At 45.3% G+C, this 16247-nt stretch overlaps 1 protein-coding gene across 1 annotated transcript in view; it reads left to right on the top strand.

The window, feature by feature from the left end:
* Nucleotides 1-863: 863 nt before the first annotated feature.
* CRACR2A (calcium release activated channel regulator 2A) overlaps nucleotides 864-16247 on the top strand; it is a 109246-nt gene continuing 93862 nt past the window's right edge. Inside the window, exons 1-2 of the mRNA XM_016215292.2 lie at nucleotides 864-990; nucleotides 1307-1378. The gene's annotated coding sequence lies outside the window, so the exon portion shown is untranslated. The remainder of the gene's footprint in view (nucleotides 991-1306; nucleotides 1379-16247) is intronic.

The following is a 16247-nucleotide window of genomic DNA, read 5'->3' as shown; positions in this document are numbered from 1 at the left end:
CTTATGTTGTAGAACTGAATACTATTGAAAATATGGTAAAACGTGCCCAGTCTGGGCAAAGGACTGAATGCTAAGAAAAGGTGGAGCGAAGAGAATGACATGGAAGTTCGGGAATGTTGTAGTCAGTGTAGTGGGATTATGCTTCAGGAACATGAGCCTGTCTTCCCAGAACACCTGAGTGCACATCGCTTAGGACAGTCCTACAGGCAGCAAAATCCCCAACGCACTGGACATAAGCATCGAGGATATTCATTACTGTTATAACAGGATGCTGGAGGAAGGGTGGCACCAGAGTTTAATGCAGTGGGTCAGTGATGGCATCAGGGACCCAGGTTCCTTTTTCTTTCTTTGCTTTTCCCTCCTGCTTCCCACTCACAGTCACAGTGTAGCTGCAGAAGGTCACAGTGTGGCTAAACAAGGAGAGCTTTCTGCATCTTCCTTTCTAAGAGCCAGGAAAATATTTCCAGGATCCTCCCCCAAGGAGGCCCCTCTTCATGTCTCCGTGACTAACGGTGTGCCAGAAACCTACCTCTAGCCTACCCCCTGGCAAAGGGCCTGCATTTGCTTTGTCTGATGAGGCTCCTGAGCTGGGCATACAGTGGCACCATGAATGGTGAACACAATTGGAGTTCTGTTTGAAAGGAGGAAGTCATGTTGTAGAGGTGAGCAACAGTGTCGGCCATGAAAACCTGACCCAGAACCTGGATACAAGTTTATTTGAGAAGTCACAGGATGCAAATTAAATGATTGTAAGGGTCTTTTCTACCCTGAGAATCTAAAATGAATTACTTGAAGTCAAAGTCAGGAGACTTTCTTCTGTCTGCTCCACTTGCAGGCCCTGCCCTGACCACAGCTGCCCTTCAGGATACTGGCTCGGAGCCATAGCTGGGCCATCAGGCTGCTTGTCAAAGGTGGGGCTCCAGCGACTTGTGCCATTTCTCATGAGCCCAGCCTGGAGCTGCACCTGGCACTCAGCACGCCACATCCCAGGTGAGAGCTGCAGGAGGAACCTGGGATTCAGAGGGAGCTTCAGGAGAGTTCAGTTAAGGTGGGCCACCTCCCCATCCCCAGGTGTGTAACTGGACGCGAAGTTTGCTTATGGAAAGAATTGGAGGCTCCTAGAGGCAGGTATGGGGAGAGCCTCTCCTGCAAGAAGGCTGGGCCAAATAAGCAGATGTTCTGAATGACACAGAAAACAGTATCTCTGTAGGCGTCTCTGGTTTTCTGTAGCCCTCTTAGAAACTGTTAGTCAGCTTATCAAAGTGGACTCGCAAACTACATGGATCTTGTGTTCTCTGCTTGTCAGATTCGTGGAGAGCTACGGAACAGGCTCTTCATCCCTCCAGGCTCTGGCTGTCTGAACAGAAAAAGAAAGCTGGTAAGAAACTGATGAGAGGAACTCCCACCCAGGGTAGCAGATAATGATCATGGACAGCAGCGGGTATCCACAGTGGGTAAGAAGTTTGGATCATGCTAGAAGTGGTGGTAATAGCTTCTAGAAGTTGTTCACTAGCCTGACATTCTAAAGTTTGCCCAGTTCTTCCAGACACACAATCAGGAGCACTAAATTAAACACGTGGAAGACTGAGTCTGGGGCAGTGCAGTGGGGTTTAGTTGCGAGGGACTTCTATGGTATTCGCTGGTTGGGGGGGCGAGTGCAGTATCACTAATTGGGCCATTATATGTGTTGTTACATTTTATGTGTCTGTCTTAAATCTTCAATCAAATTGTCAACTCCCCGAGGCCAGTAATAAAATATTTCATTTCTCTTATATTCTTCACAAGGTCAGTACTCAGTAATTATTACTGGTTGATTTTTCAATGTACACCTAAACAATGAAACTGTCGGTAAAGGGCCTAGAATTTTCATTCATTTGGGGAGAGCTGTCATCACTATCCATTGAGCACCTTCTGAGATGAACAGCGTCAAATACCTTTGCCACTTGAACTGGTCTGAGTATGCTCATTTCCTAGGCCTGTCTAGACAAAATACCACAAACAGGGCGATTGAAAACAACTGAAATGTATTGTCTCACAATTCTGGAGGAAAGAAGTCCAAGTCAAGGTGTTGGCAGGGCCCTTACTCCCTCTAACCTGCGGGGGAATCCTTTCCTGTCTCTTCTTAGCTCCTGGTGGTTTGCCGGCAATCTTTAGTGTTTCTTGGCTTGTAGTCACGTAATCCAAGCTCTGCTCCATTGTCACATGGTGTTCTGTCTGTCTCTATCTTTATATGACTACCTTCTTATAAGGACACCAGTCATATGACCTCATCTTAACTAATAACATCTACAATGACCTTATTTCTAAATAAGATCCCACTCTGCCATACTGGGGCGTAGGACCCCAACTTGTCTTTATTTGGAGATCACAATTCACCCCAGAACACAAAGCGAGCTCATTCACGGGGACAAGACTAGAACATACAAAGGGCTAGGGGTAAATATTAACTTTGTCCCTTGGCGCTGAGTGGAAGGGGCAGGAAGAAGAGGCCGCAGGGCCACATGCCCTCTGCTCTCTCGTCGCTCTCCGGGTACCTTTATTTGGGCTGGGGCCCAGCTGGACACACCACACTGGTGTCTGTGCTGCAGCGGAGGAATTCCATGCTCCTGTTGCTCCTCTTTTCATAGGACAAGTCAGGAAGCGGCCTCAATGCTGGGAACAGATCATTGGGATTCCAGGTAACCTTAACTTTGGAGGAAAGGGGAGGAGCCCCACCTCATCCTGTGGAAAGTTGCCCCCTTTGCCCTGAGAGAGGAAGAGCTAATGGGCCCAACCTGCTCATTGCCAGGTAACTCAAATAGCGTTCTGGATAGCAGATACTGAACAACCTGCTTGTCTCCAAGCCTAGTGAAACCTGGACTTCATGCTGCCAACTTTCTGCTTCCCCAGTTTGAGATCCCTTAATGCAAAAGTTGTAAACCAGGGGCCCACCGGCCATTTGTAGCCTGTACATGTGTTTTGGTTACCGTGGCTGATGTTCAAAATATTTTTATATTACTTTTTGAATAAGCAATATATTTACATAGTTCAAAAAACAAATCATTATAGAAAGATAGCTAGTGAAATCTTATCCTGGCCTCCATCTGCCTGTCCAGCCCCCTCCCCTGCTATCACTTTTATTACTTCCTTACACGTTCTTCTGGAGTTTCTTATTGCAAATACAAGTCAGTACAGACATGCATTTTGCCTCCATCCTTTGCTTTCTTACGTAATTATAGTGCACTATACACTTTTTCTAGCTTGCTTTTTTCACTTATCTTGGAGATCTTTCCCTGTCAATATGCCAAGAGCTTCCTCACTCTTTTGTCAGGGGCATGTCAACTCCGTCGTGTAGAGGCACCATCATTTATTTAACCAAAACCCTACTGACGGACGCAGGCTGTTTTCAGTCATTTGCTGTTTATTACCAGTCGTGCTGCAGTGAGTAAAACTGCCATTTTGTACTATAATATAATATCTAGAAATTCTGAAACATCTTTGAATTATCAAAATGGCTGGAAACACTGGGTTCTAAGAACTGTATGTTGACAATCGTTTGGACTGAGTAGCTGCTGTTTCTAAGGGTCCTTAACACTGGGTCCGGTTCGCTCCCCGCTGACTTTTCCCCACCACCTTTCCTCCCTCCGTTTCTTTGAGGCTGAGTGTTGACTGCCCTGGAGCATCTCGATTGTGCTGTCTTTCTTATGGTAGATTCAGAAGGAAGGGAAATCGCTCTTGTACTCATGCTCTTTCAAGTAGAAAATAAAAGCCAAGGAAGCTGTTTTTCTCCAAGAAGAAAAGGGGCAGGCGGATTTCTTTGTGAATGTGATTCTGTTCCTTTTGCATGTGGTGAGTTGGCTCATCGGTGCTGCTCGTCTGGGGCTTGACTGTGCAGCCTGGCCTGGTACGTCCGTGCCCTTTTCTCATCTCCTCGTAGAACGGAGGAACTCCACTTGCTGGCTGCTTTATTTAGCACATCCAAGGCAGCTTCTTGCAGACCAGCAATAAAAATGAGCAAGACAGTCAAATGTATTATTCTGTTACATGTATTCTCTCACCAGAGCCCCATGAGGATGTCATATTCCTATTCCCATTTCATAGACAAGGAAAGAGTAACAGAGTGAAGTCGCTTGACCAAAATTCATAACTTGTACTTTGCAGAACTAGTATCTGAAACCAAGAACTTCTGGCTCTGGAACCTGCTGTTTTAGCCAATATATTTTGCTGCCTCCAAACTCTTTTTTTTTTTTTTTTAAAGTGTGGCTTACAGTTAAACTTCTCACCTTTTCAGTTTGTTGTCAATGGTGGTATGGTGACACGTCAGGACAAAGATGAGAGAACATCTCTGAAATAGGTGGGAGGTGTCAGAACAAAGATGAGAGAACATCTCTGAAATAGGTGGGAGGTGACGTGCTTCAGAGAAGGCATGAGGTGAGAGTGCGCTGTTGTTCCCTCAGAGGCGTACCCTTTGTGGCCTGTCACACTGCATAGAGTGGAATTGGCTGCAATGCCCCCTTTGCTCTTGCAGTGCCCAGGCGTGTGCAGAGCAAGGCACTGTGCCAGATGGGAGATAAAATGAATGGGCCACACCCTGGTCCAGGAGCTTACTTAGGACATGTCAACAGAAGCTGCAGTGCCACCTGGTGAATGCGGCACTGGAGTGACATGCATGGGACAGGCTGGGTCCTGAATGTGATAAAAGAGATAAATTCACTGTGGGGTAGCAAGGTGGGTGGCTTGTAGTTGTCCTGTGTCTTCGTCTCTGCTGGATGGAGGAAGGAAGTGAGGCCCGGAAGTAGAGGCTGCCCGCTAAGGTGTTGAGCCATCTTTCTAGCCACAGCCCAAGGTGAAGGTGACAACGGCTGCAGCTGTGGAGGCTGTGGACTCTTTGGAGATGAGCTCAGTCAGGGTTGAAAGCTGGGCTGGAGGAAACTGCTTTCCCCTTTCCTGCATCCCTTCTCAGCTTTTCTTATTCCTGGCCCTTGGTTTAATGGCTGAGCTAAGCTGCCTCCCTGTGGGGCACTTACCCTGGGAGTCAGAGCCCCGCCAGCTGAGGGGGAGTGGGGGAGGACAGGAGGGCACAGTTCACAGGTCACCATGTTCCACCTTTCACATCACACTTCAGCAGAGGGATCTGCAGGCCGGAGCTTCTTGTCTCAGAGAGAGAGGCTCCTTTCCTGGCTTTTTATTTGTTGCCTTTCTTCTTTCTTCTCTCCCAAGTTTGCATGCACAGCATCTGTCATCTCTGTGGTTATCTTAGAACAATAGGGGTTCTGCTTTTTACTTATTCTTTCTCTGAATGTGACACTAACCACAGCAGCCTCCGGGCAAAGGGAGTGGGGCGGGGCCAGTTGCTCTTTGTTCAAATACTATACCGCGGTCTTTAAAAGCAAAGCGCAGCTGATGCTAGTGGTGAAATTATACAAGACAGAGGTGTTGAAACTTGGTCCGAGTGACTGTTGGGGTTCTGTTGCCAGTGCTTCTATGGATGAGTAATGGAAACTCAGCTTTTTCTGGTTAAATAGGAGATTTCACAGTCCTGATGAAGTACAGACAGCCGGCACTACAGGGCTACAGCCGCATGTACTTCTCTGTGCTGGCATCTGTGTGGACCTACAAGAGAAGTATCCCACCCTCTTCTTGCCCTCAGGGAACTTACTGACAAGAAGAAGACAAAACATACAGTTGGCCTACCCTCTTGGGCCCATTTCCTCATTCGGGAAATGAGCGAGGTTGGGCTTTACCAGTTTCCTCCCCGGGTCAGCGCTGCCCCTAGAGGAGTGACTCAGTAACTCTCTGCGGGCGCAGGACCTCCTGGGCTCGTTAACATGCGCGTTCCAGCTCAGGAGGTCTGTCCAAGGCTTAAGTTCTGCACGTCCAACAGGCTCCCAGGTGCTGCTGCTGATGCAAGGCTCAAGGCTCGCAGAGCTTTGAGTACTCTGGCCCTGGGGGTGGCTCTGAGTGGCCACAACGGCAGGGGGATGCCCCTGGCACTGCTGGGTGGGGCTAGGCAGACTAGTCATGATTCTAAGTGCAGATGTCCATCAGTGAATTGTCACCTGCCAAACTCAATCCACTGTACATATAAATCAGTAAGTACTTCTTATATAGTAATACTGAATGTTTTCAGAGAAGTTATGCCAAAAGCCCAGTAATCTAGGAGACCATTGCTTTGGGAAGAGAAGCCTAAATGGAATAAAGACAAAGCCTTGACATGACTGGATAATGTCTCCACTGCCTGCATCCTGTCTGGATCAGAGCATTTCCAGGCACACGCTGAGCTGGAAAGCATGTCTGTGCAGCATGCAGTTACCGCAGAAGCAGGGAAGTCACTGCAGATTTGCAACAGGAGACTTGAGATGCTGTCTGACAGACATAGACCTAGGACAACACTTTGCTAAATTAACAGAAGCATAGGAATATCACCGTCTCAATGAACTTCTACAGAGAAGCTGTTTTTAAATTTATATTCTAATCTATATAATATATTTATACTTATAGTGCAGTGATAAGAAATCTCTTGGAAAAAAAATGGATATTACAATGATTTACTTGGGGGTTGCCTTTGTTTTTCATTCTTACTCTAATAGTCTCCCTAGGGATCTACCAAACAACTTTTTCTGATCCACCTCCTTTCCCCCTGCCTACACAAAAGGGACATGGTTTCCAAGGCTTTTTAATGCCAAAAACAATGTGTACCTCCGCTCTGTGGGTGGGGTTTTCAGTCCTGTCCCATGTTTCAGCATAATACATAACTATACTTATATGTAAGGCTTAGCTCCTACAAAAGAGGAATATGCTTTCCTGCTTTCTCTACTTCCACATGTGCAGTTTAATTCAGCATGTTATCTCTGCTTCAGTTGAAGTTATTACCTTCTCCCTATTGTCAGATCCAGACAGGATGGTGGGCTTGTTGTTTCTCGTCCTAGCATTTTTATTCTGCGGTCCTCTGGTCTTTCATTCCCTTGTAGTCTCTGAGCAGTATTGAGTCTAATCTCATCCACTACACGTAGGTGTAAGCATTGACTACTTCATTATGTGTTCCCATGCAGTCGTGCGTGAGCACTTACATATTGAAATACTTATTATTTTATTATAAATTGCATTCCTTTTTTCTCCTTTATATTACAGTTAGAGCTAAATTTTGCATACGAGCTGACTGACTAATCTACTAGTTTCACTTAAGGCGGTAAAGAGAAGATTTCCAAATATTTGTTATGAAAATGGTGCATTGATTGGAGCGGGTGGAGCACCCCTGGATTAAGTGATCTCTCTGACATTCTTTGTGCAACATTTAAAGAACAATAGATGATGGTGTGATTTGTGACTAACTTGAGAATAATCCTAGAGGAGAAAGCAATCAGTGAAAGATGGTATTGCTTATAATTACTGCCTGGATGAGATACCATGAGTCCTTAAGACTTAAAATAGTGGCTTTCCCCAGGTTGTACTTTAGAAACTGGGAAATTTAAACACACATTCACACAAGCACTTACACACACACACACACACACACACACACACCTTGACCCTGCCCAGAATCATTTGAAACTCAGTATCTGGATTGAGGCCTAGGTACCTGGAGCCAAAATCTTTCCCAAGGATTCTAATGGTTTGTGAGGTTGAGAATCACTGCCTGTAGCGGGGTGAAGGGTAAAAAGATAGGTCCCGTCTTAACTGCCAGAACTTATAAATGTGACCCTCTCAGAAAAAGGCTCTTTCAGGTTACAGATCTCCAGCTGGGATCATCCTGGATTATCCAGGTGGGCCCTACGTTCAGTCAGTGACCTTTTAAGAGGCACTCAGAGGAGAGACACACAGAGAGAAGGCCATGTGGAAACAGAGGAGAGACACACAGGGGCAGAGTCTGGAGTTATGGAGCCACAAGCCAAGGAAAGCCTGGAGGTGCTAGCAGCCAGAAGTAAGGAATGACCTGTCCCCTCAGGTCTTCAGAGGGAGCACAGCCCTGTGGACACCCTGAGTTAGGACTTCTGGCCTCGAGACCTGGTCAAGCATACATTTCTGTTGTTCTGAGACACCTAATTTGCGATAATTTGTTTTGACAGCCCTAGGAAACTAATACACTGCCTAAAGGGTGAATAAAATTTGGGGAGATGGGAGGAATATAGGAGCTTTTCAGATGTGGAAGCAAAATGAGTGAAAGTGAGAAGGCCTGACTGGAGGAGAAAAGGGAGGCAGGACGACTAGAAGAGTGGCTGAGAGGAGAGGAAGCGAGTTCTATAGAGCTCACCAGAGAATGCCCGGTGTGGAAGGATGCCCTCCTCTCCGTTCTGTCCTGTCCTGTCCTGTCCTGTCCTGTCCTGTCCTGTCCTGTTCAGGGAGTAGTATTTGCTGCCCCTCCCTAGATCCCCAAAGGCCCAAGAAGCCAGGAGAGTGGGTTTGTACTTCATTCCACAAGTGGGAACCACTAAAGGGTGCTGAGGGGGAGCAATGTGGCGAGGTTGTAGGGAGGCCTGCCTGCCTGGCCTGGGTCGCATGTCTGAACACTGGCGCCTGAATCCTTCCTGCTGTCCACCTCTCCCCAACACCAGCAGCCCCATCTTGCCGTGGTGGCCTCATGAATGTGAGCAAAGCAATTTGTTTCCCAGCTGGAATTCCAGAGGAAAGTGCTGACTGGTTGGGTAGATCTGCCCGTGACTTGGGAGTTGATCCTTTCCACAGATCCCTGCAGGAAGTCACACGATTTTGAATGAACTCCAGAGGGCCCATCTTCACCCACTGCGTTGGGATGAGAGCAGCCAGCCTTGAAGCACACACAATGCCTACTGGACTTCCTCAGTAACCAGCCAGTTATCTTGTGTAGGCACCTCCCGGGCACGGCTTGCTTTCTGCAGACTTAGGCAAGGGAAACTTTCATTAATGATGCTTGTGAAGTCAGAGTCCTCCCTGACTTCTCGGGCTGGCACGGCAGGAGCTGAGGGGCAAGAGTGCTTGTACAGGAACTCACTAATCACATTACAGGTGATTAGGTTTGTTTCCTGAGCTCCCTCAGAGAGGGCCAGTAGTGTGGGAGTGGAGAGATCACCCTGAGTATGATTGCCTTAGGGTGGAGAAGCCATTAGGTACTTACTGCCTGGTAAGAACCATCTAGGGACTGCACTGCACTGAGCTGGGATGGGGATGGGGTCCAGACTGGATGCAGATTGAAGGGGACACAGAGGGGAGCCCCGACCCACAGTTATTCTTAGTCTTCAGCTGTCGGATGGGTTGGGGATTTAACATTATCCATCATCCCAGAAATGAACAAAGGGCATAGGAACCCCTTGATTTCATTTTCTGGGAATGCGTATCTTTAAAGGAAGGAGGTCATTTCCTTCCATGGATGGCACTGTGGCACTGTTAGTTCTGGTTTAGCGTTGAAAGAGATGCTGCAGGGCGCTAGGTGCGGGTCAGAAGGGAGCTATGGGCCTCAAGGAGAATTTTGGGATCCCCTGGATAGGAGACCCTGGTGGAAGTCATTCTGGGCATCTTTTTGCATACAGGAACCCTGCACCCATCCCTGCCCATTGTGGATTGTGATGGAGAAGGGCATCTTCAAGTGAGAGGTGGAGCTGAAGTTAGGGGTCAGGGATGGAGGGCGATTGCTGGTGTGGTCTCATGGGCACTGAGCTGCCCTCTCTCGAGACCTTAATCTCACTGGGATCCTAAGGCAGAGGACCAGTGACCATGTTTCCAGTTGAGCAGTAGAGTATTCTGAATGCAAACACTTGGTTTCAAGCCTCCACTCCGCTCTTCCTACTTCCAAGAAAACCTAGAGGATTTTCCCAGGGTCGGTGGAGGGGTGGATAAATCTGACTCAACTGACAATGTGAACTGTGAGGAGAAACAGTGGACTCCAGACAGCGAGCTCCGTCAGAGAATCCCAGCCATGGTGAGAGGGCTATTCTGACTGCTTTCCCACACGTGGCTTCAACCCAGAGAAGGGGCATTCCAGAGACCAGCCACAGATCTGCTCAACAGACATGCTGAGTGCTGCTTGGGCTCACCCCAGGAAGGCGCTGGGGTACTCCTGGGAACAAGACGGGCCCTGGCCGCAGGGAGCTTACAGCCCCAGCTGGAGAAAGGTGTTAACTCATTACACATGTGCTTACTCATGACAGTGGCATACATGCTAGGGAGGGCTTCCAAGTCCCTGAGGACACACAGTAGTAAACCTAGTCTGGAGGGTCTTAAAGTCATCTGTGCAGCTTACCCAATTTACAGATGAGGACATTGAGGCCCAGAGAGGGGAAGGAAGTTGGTAGAGCTGACTAGTGAGTCAGTAATCAAGATGGGACTGGACACCACCCCAACTCTCAATCCTGTTTTCATCTGGGCAGGGGAGTTGATTTCCATGTGGTCCTTATTACCTACAAAATAAAGAATCACACCCTCAGGTTTCAGTTCATCCTAGAAGCATCTGTTGACTCCTGTTACGTGCTGTGACCTCTAGGAGCTAAACATTTAGTCGGGACAGGCATGAATAAATGCAGTGTGTTGAGTCACAAACACAAAGGACCATAGGACACAGAGAACAAGCAACTAAGTACTTGGCTTGGCATTCGGGGCCTTCTAGCCCCCTGCACCCATGCTTCTCATTCCATGTGCACACCCATGCATGCTGTCCTCTTACATTTCCCCAAGTGCCCTCCCCTCACCGCAGCCCTGGGGACACTTTGTGCTACTCCTCTGGCTGGAATGGCCTCCCCCCTCCCCTCCCCTCCCCTCCCCTCCCCTCCCCTCCCCTCCCCTCCCCTCCCCTCCCCTCCCCTCCCCTCCCCTCCCCTCCCCTCCCCTCCCCATTCTACCTGTCCTACAGCAGGGCCCATGTGCATACTCCATCCTCCAGGGTCATGATTTATCACCCAAATCATGTTATCATTTGCTGAATTTTTCTTGAAAAACACATTTTATTGTATAACTAATATATGTGTATTGTAAGAAGAAATCAGAGACTGTGGCAAACAGTAAAGAAGAGAATAAAAACTACCCAGTAAACAGATAACCATTTTAACATTGAGGTATATTTTCTTCCCACTTTTTTTCAACGTTGTGTGTGTGTATGTGTGTGTCCACGCACACACACATATACACACACTTTTCTCATCGCCTTTCCTCATTCTGCTTTACATTTTCGTCTGTTGCGTGCACCTATCTTTTTTAGACTGTGAGCTGTTTGAAGGCATGGATAATGTCACTCGCTTTTTATCTCTGCTAATAGCACAGCATCTTGCACTAGGAGTCTCTGCACATGTTAGCTGAGGAGAACCACTTCATGAATTTGTTTGGCTTTGGAACTCAGCACATAATTATTTTGAGGAAGCAAATTGGCTGCCCTGACGACTGATGCTTGTTTAAAACTTGTTTGAGTTCCTTGAGCACCAGTCTCTGCCGGCCACTCTGCTGTGTGGCTGGGGAAGGGACTGGAAATCCAGTGATTCAACACGTGGCTGAGACACACGGGGTGATTAAGCGAGCTCTGCATCCTGAGTGCAGTTGTGTTGAAAGCAGCTCCACCCTGCTATCCGACTGAGGCTCCTTTCTTGCTTTAGAGCAACACCACTGATTCTGGCAAATCTTTCTTTATCCTTTCTGATAAAAAACAGTGTTGGCGGTTCACCCGGGGGGAAGTGGGTGAGATTTTCTTCTCTGACAAATCAGTTTGGGCTCTAAATATTCTTTGCTTAGATTAACATTCAGGAGACTCCTGAGCTAGGGTTGGAAATGGAAATAGCACAGGCTCTTTTCTAAAAAGCTCGATGTCAGAAGTTGGGACCAAGTCAGAAGGGGTGTTCACTCCGCAGGCCACGGGTGAGAGCAAAGCAGAGCCCATGAGAGGATGTCAGGGGCGGAAAAGCAGCAGAAACTGTTCACGGAGCCCCAGGATCCCTTCAAGGCAGGTGTGGAAAACACGAGAGGCTGGTGCATAGATGGCAAAGAACAGTAAAGGCAGATAGGAGGGGGACAAGCCTGTGTGCCCTCTGAGCTTTGCAGTTGACGATGGCGGGTGTTTGTGATTTAGATGTTTTTCTTTCTTTCAAGAAGATGTGGCATAGCCAAAACTATTCCTAGAATTAAATACCTCAGAGGGAATTTCATTATCAGATCAAGGAAAAAGTCTGCAAGGTTTTGCTTCTGATGAAAAAACATCTAAAACCAAGTAAAACCAAAGAGAAGCCTTAAACAAACAAGTTATTGATTTGGGTGATGCTGAGAAATCTCTGCTGGAGCCTCTTTTGGAGCAAAAGAGTGGAGAAGAGAGTGAGGAAGCGCTTAGGGCGCTTAGGGCTCAGCTTTTGAGCCTGCCTTCTGCACACGGGTATTTCTCTCTGTACACACTGGGAAAAAGAAATGAAATCAGTGGGGTCTGGTGGTTTACACAGTGCAGATGAGGATCTGCGGGCCCTGAGGCAAGGCCAAGTGACTTGCCCAAAGCGAAGACATTAGTGGTATTGAAGGAATATGCTTTAAAAAAAATCCCAAATCTGGTTTTCTTTCGGCAACTCTGTGTTGCCTGTGGGACATAAAGGGTTTTAGTGGAAAGAACATAGGTTTGGGATGCAATTGGTTTGAATCCCGGCTGTTTTTGGACAAGTTTTTAATATTTTTTCCAACCATAGTTGACTAATTTGTACAAAACACAGGCTGCCCCTAAACTGCCTCAGGACTGTCCCCACTTTCTCAAGAATGACCTCCAGCTCTTGAAAGCTCTCCTCCAGGCCTCATACACTCACTGGCTCTTTCATTCACTCAGGGCCTGCTCCGGGTGCTAAGGACACAACAGGGAACCGAAGTGCCAAATCCTTAACCTTCACCAAACTCCTGTTCCAAACCAGGCTGTGCAGTAGGAGTATAACATGAGCCATGCATGCAATTTTCACTTTTCTACTAGCTGCATTAGAAGAAGTAGATAAAGTTAATTTTCATATTCTATTTAACCTAATATACCCCAAATATTATCATTTCAGCATAGTCTCATTCTAAAAATTTATTAATATATTTTACATTCTTTTTAAATTAAAGTATAATTGACATACACCATTACATTAGTTCAGGTGTATAACATAATGATTCAATCTTTGCATATATGCTGTGAAATGATCACTCTTAGTCCAGTTAACATCTGTCACCATACATAACTAACAGAATTTTTTCTTATGGTGAGAACTTATCCACTTTCTTAGCAGCTTTCAAATATACAATACAGTGTTATTAACTCTAGTCACCACGCTATATTTTACATCCCCAGGACTTACTATTTTATAACCAGGAGTGTGTACCTTTTGACCACCTTCACCATTTCACCCACCTCTAACACCCACCTCTGGCAACACCAATCAGTTGAGCTTGGTTTTTTGTTTGTTTGTTTTTTAAATTCTACATATAAGTGAGATCATATGGTATTTGTCTTTCTCTGTCTGACTTTTTTCATTTAGTATATGCCTTCAAGATTCATCCATTCCTTGTGTTTGAAATAGGTTACTCTCCTAGGACATTTCAGTTTGGACTGGCCACATTGCAAGTGCTCAATAGCCTTGTGTGGCTTGTGACTGCCATACTGGACAGCTCAGTTCTAGAGTTCAGAAGTGGGACTCTGCCATTCACCCAAGTATAAAGCTCTTCACTGCAGGCCTTGCCCAAGGGAGAGTGCTGCCTCCTCAGCCAATGGGCCTCTCCCAGGGTCACCAGGCCACCCTGCTAGAGCACCCTAATTTCACACAGAAAGAAAATACCACACCACAGAGTTCTGTCCCATTCCCTGAGTTGAGATGAGAGAATGACATTGAGTTGTCCTCTCTGTAATAATAACAATAACAACAAAAACATAATTAGTACTCAGTGAGTGCTAGAAATGGGGGCCAGGGCCTGTGCTAAGCACTTCATTATCTTCACTGTGCCTTTATGAGAGAGGTACTATCATTACCCATGTTTAAGAGAGGAGGAAAGTGGAGACCTCTCAAGATTCCACCAAAGAACTACCAGATTTGAAAAATGAATTCAGTACAGTAGCAGGATATAAGATAAATATTCAGAAATCTGTTGCATTTTTATACACCAATAATGAACTAACAGAAAGGGGAACTAAGAAAACAATCCCATTTACAACTGCATAAAAAATACCTAGGAATAAATTTAACCAAAGAGGTTAAAGACCTGTATTCAGAAAATTATAAGATCCTGAAGAAAGAAATTGAGGAAGATAGAAATAAATGGAAGCATATACCATGTTCATGGATAGGAAGAATTAACATCGTTAAAATGCCCATACTACCCTAAGCAATCTACAGATTGAATGCAGTTTCTATCAATGGCATAGTTTACAGAGCTAAAATAATCTAAAAATTTATATGGAACCACAGAAGACCCAGAATATCCATGACAACCTTGAGAAAGAACAAAGTTGGAGGTATCACACCACCTGAAATCAAACAATATTACAAGGCCATAGTAATCAAAACACCATCGTACTGGCATAAAAACAGAAGTATAGATCAATGGAATAAAATAGAGAGCCCAGAAATAAACCCACACCTATATGGTCAATTAATATGTGACAAAGGAGGCAAGAACATACAATGGGGTAAAAATAGTCTATTCAATAAATAGTGTTGGGAAAATTGGAAAAATACCTGCAAAAAAATGAAACCAGACCACCTTCTTACGCCATACACAAGAATAAACTAAAAATGAATTAAAGACTTGAATGTAACACTCAAAACCATAAAACTCTTAGAAGAAAACATAGATAGTAAAATCTCTGTCATTTAGCAATATTTTTTCTGATAGATCTTGTCAGGCAAGGGAAACAAAAGAAAAAAGAAACAAATGGGACTACATCAAATTAAAGAGTTTTTGCACAGCAAAGGAAACCATCAACAAAATGAATAGACAGCCTACTGAATCGGAGAAGATATTCGCCAATGATACATCTGATAAGGGGTTACTATCCAAAATTTATAAGGAACTGGTACAAGTCCACACCAAAAAACAAAACCACAAACAAACCAAAAAAACAATCCAAGAATACAGATGGCCAATAGACATATGAAAAGATTCTCAGTGTTACTAATCATCAGAGAGATGCAAATTAAAACCACAGTGAGCTATCACCCCATACCTGTCAGAATGGCTACCATCAATAAATCAACAAACAAGTATTGGTGAGGATGTGGAGAAAACAGAAGCCTAGTACACTGCTGGTTAGAGTGCAGACTGGTGCAGCCACTGTGGAAAACAGTATGGAGGGTCCTCAAAAAACTAAAAGTGGAACTGCTTTATGATCTAGTGATTCTACCTCTCGGTATATATCCAAAGAAACCCAAAACACTAATTCAAAAGAATATATGCACCCTTACGTTCATTGCAGCCTTATTTACAATAGCCAAAATATGGAAGCCACCTAAGTGTCCATCAATAGACGAGTGGATAAAGAAAGTGGTCATACATATTTACAGTGGAATATTACATGGTTATAAAAAAGAATGAAATCTTAACATTTGTGATAGCATTGGTAGACCTAGGGGGTATTATGCTAAGTGAAAAAAATCAGTCAGAGAAAGACAAGTACCATATGATTTCACTTATATGTGGAATCTAAAGAACAAAATAAATGTACAAACAAAATAAAAACAGACTCATAGACATAAAGAACAGATTGATGGTTGATAGAGGGGAAGGGTGTTGGAGGACTGGGTGAAAAAGGTGAAGGGATTAGGAAGGACAAATTGGTAGTTACAAAATAGTCAAGGGGATGTAAAGTACAGCATAGGGAATATAGTCAATACTATTATAATAACTATGTATGGTGCCAGGTGGGTACTGGAAATATCAGGGGGGACACTTTGTAAAGTGTATGATTGTCTAACCACTCTGCTGTACACCTGAAACTAATACAAAGTACTATTGAATTAAACTGTAATTGAAAAATAAAATTTAAAAAGAGAGAGAGAGGAGGAAAGTTGCTCAGAGAAATCAGATAACTTGCTGTGGGTCGCATGAGTCGTAAATGACAGACTTGGGACTTGAACCCAGGGCTGTCTAAAGCCAAAGCTTTGTGTTCTTCAAACAACAAAAAGACAAGGAGATTCAGGATGAGCACAGGTTTCCTGAGCTTGCTCACAGTGCACCTGCGAAGCCAAAATGCTCTGGAGATGAAGGTGTTAGTGACGATGGCTCAGTGTCACAGTGAGGGGTATATGTGAGACCTCTGGCACCCCCAGGCCCAGCCCTCACCAGCTATAGTCCAGGATCCGTAACTACTGGCATGT

The sequence above is a fragment of the Miniopterus natalensis genome, chromosome 2 (assembly GCF_054644295.1).
Source record: "Miniopterus natalensis isolate mMinNat1 chromosome 2, mMinNat1.hap1, whole genome shotgun sequence".
NCBI classification, from domain to species: Eukaryota; Metazoa; Chordata; class Mammalia; order Chiroptera; family Miniopteridae; genus Miniopterus; species Miniopterus natalensis.
This window is presented reverse-complemented; position numbering and strand designations above follow the sequence as displayed.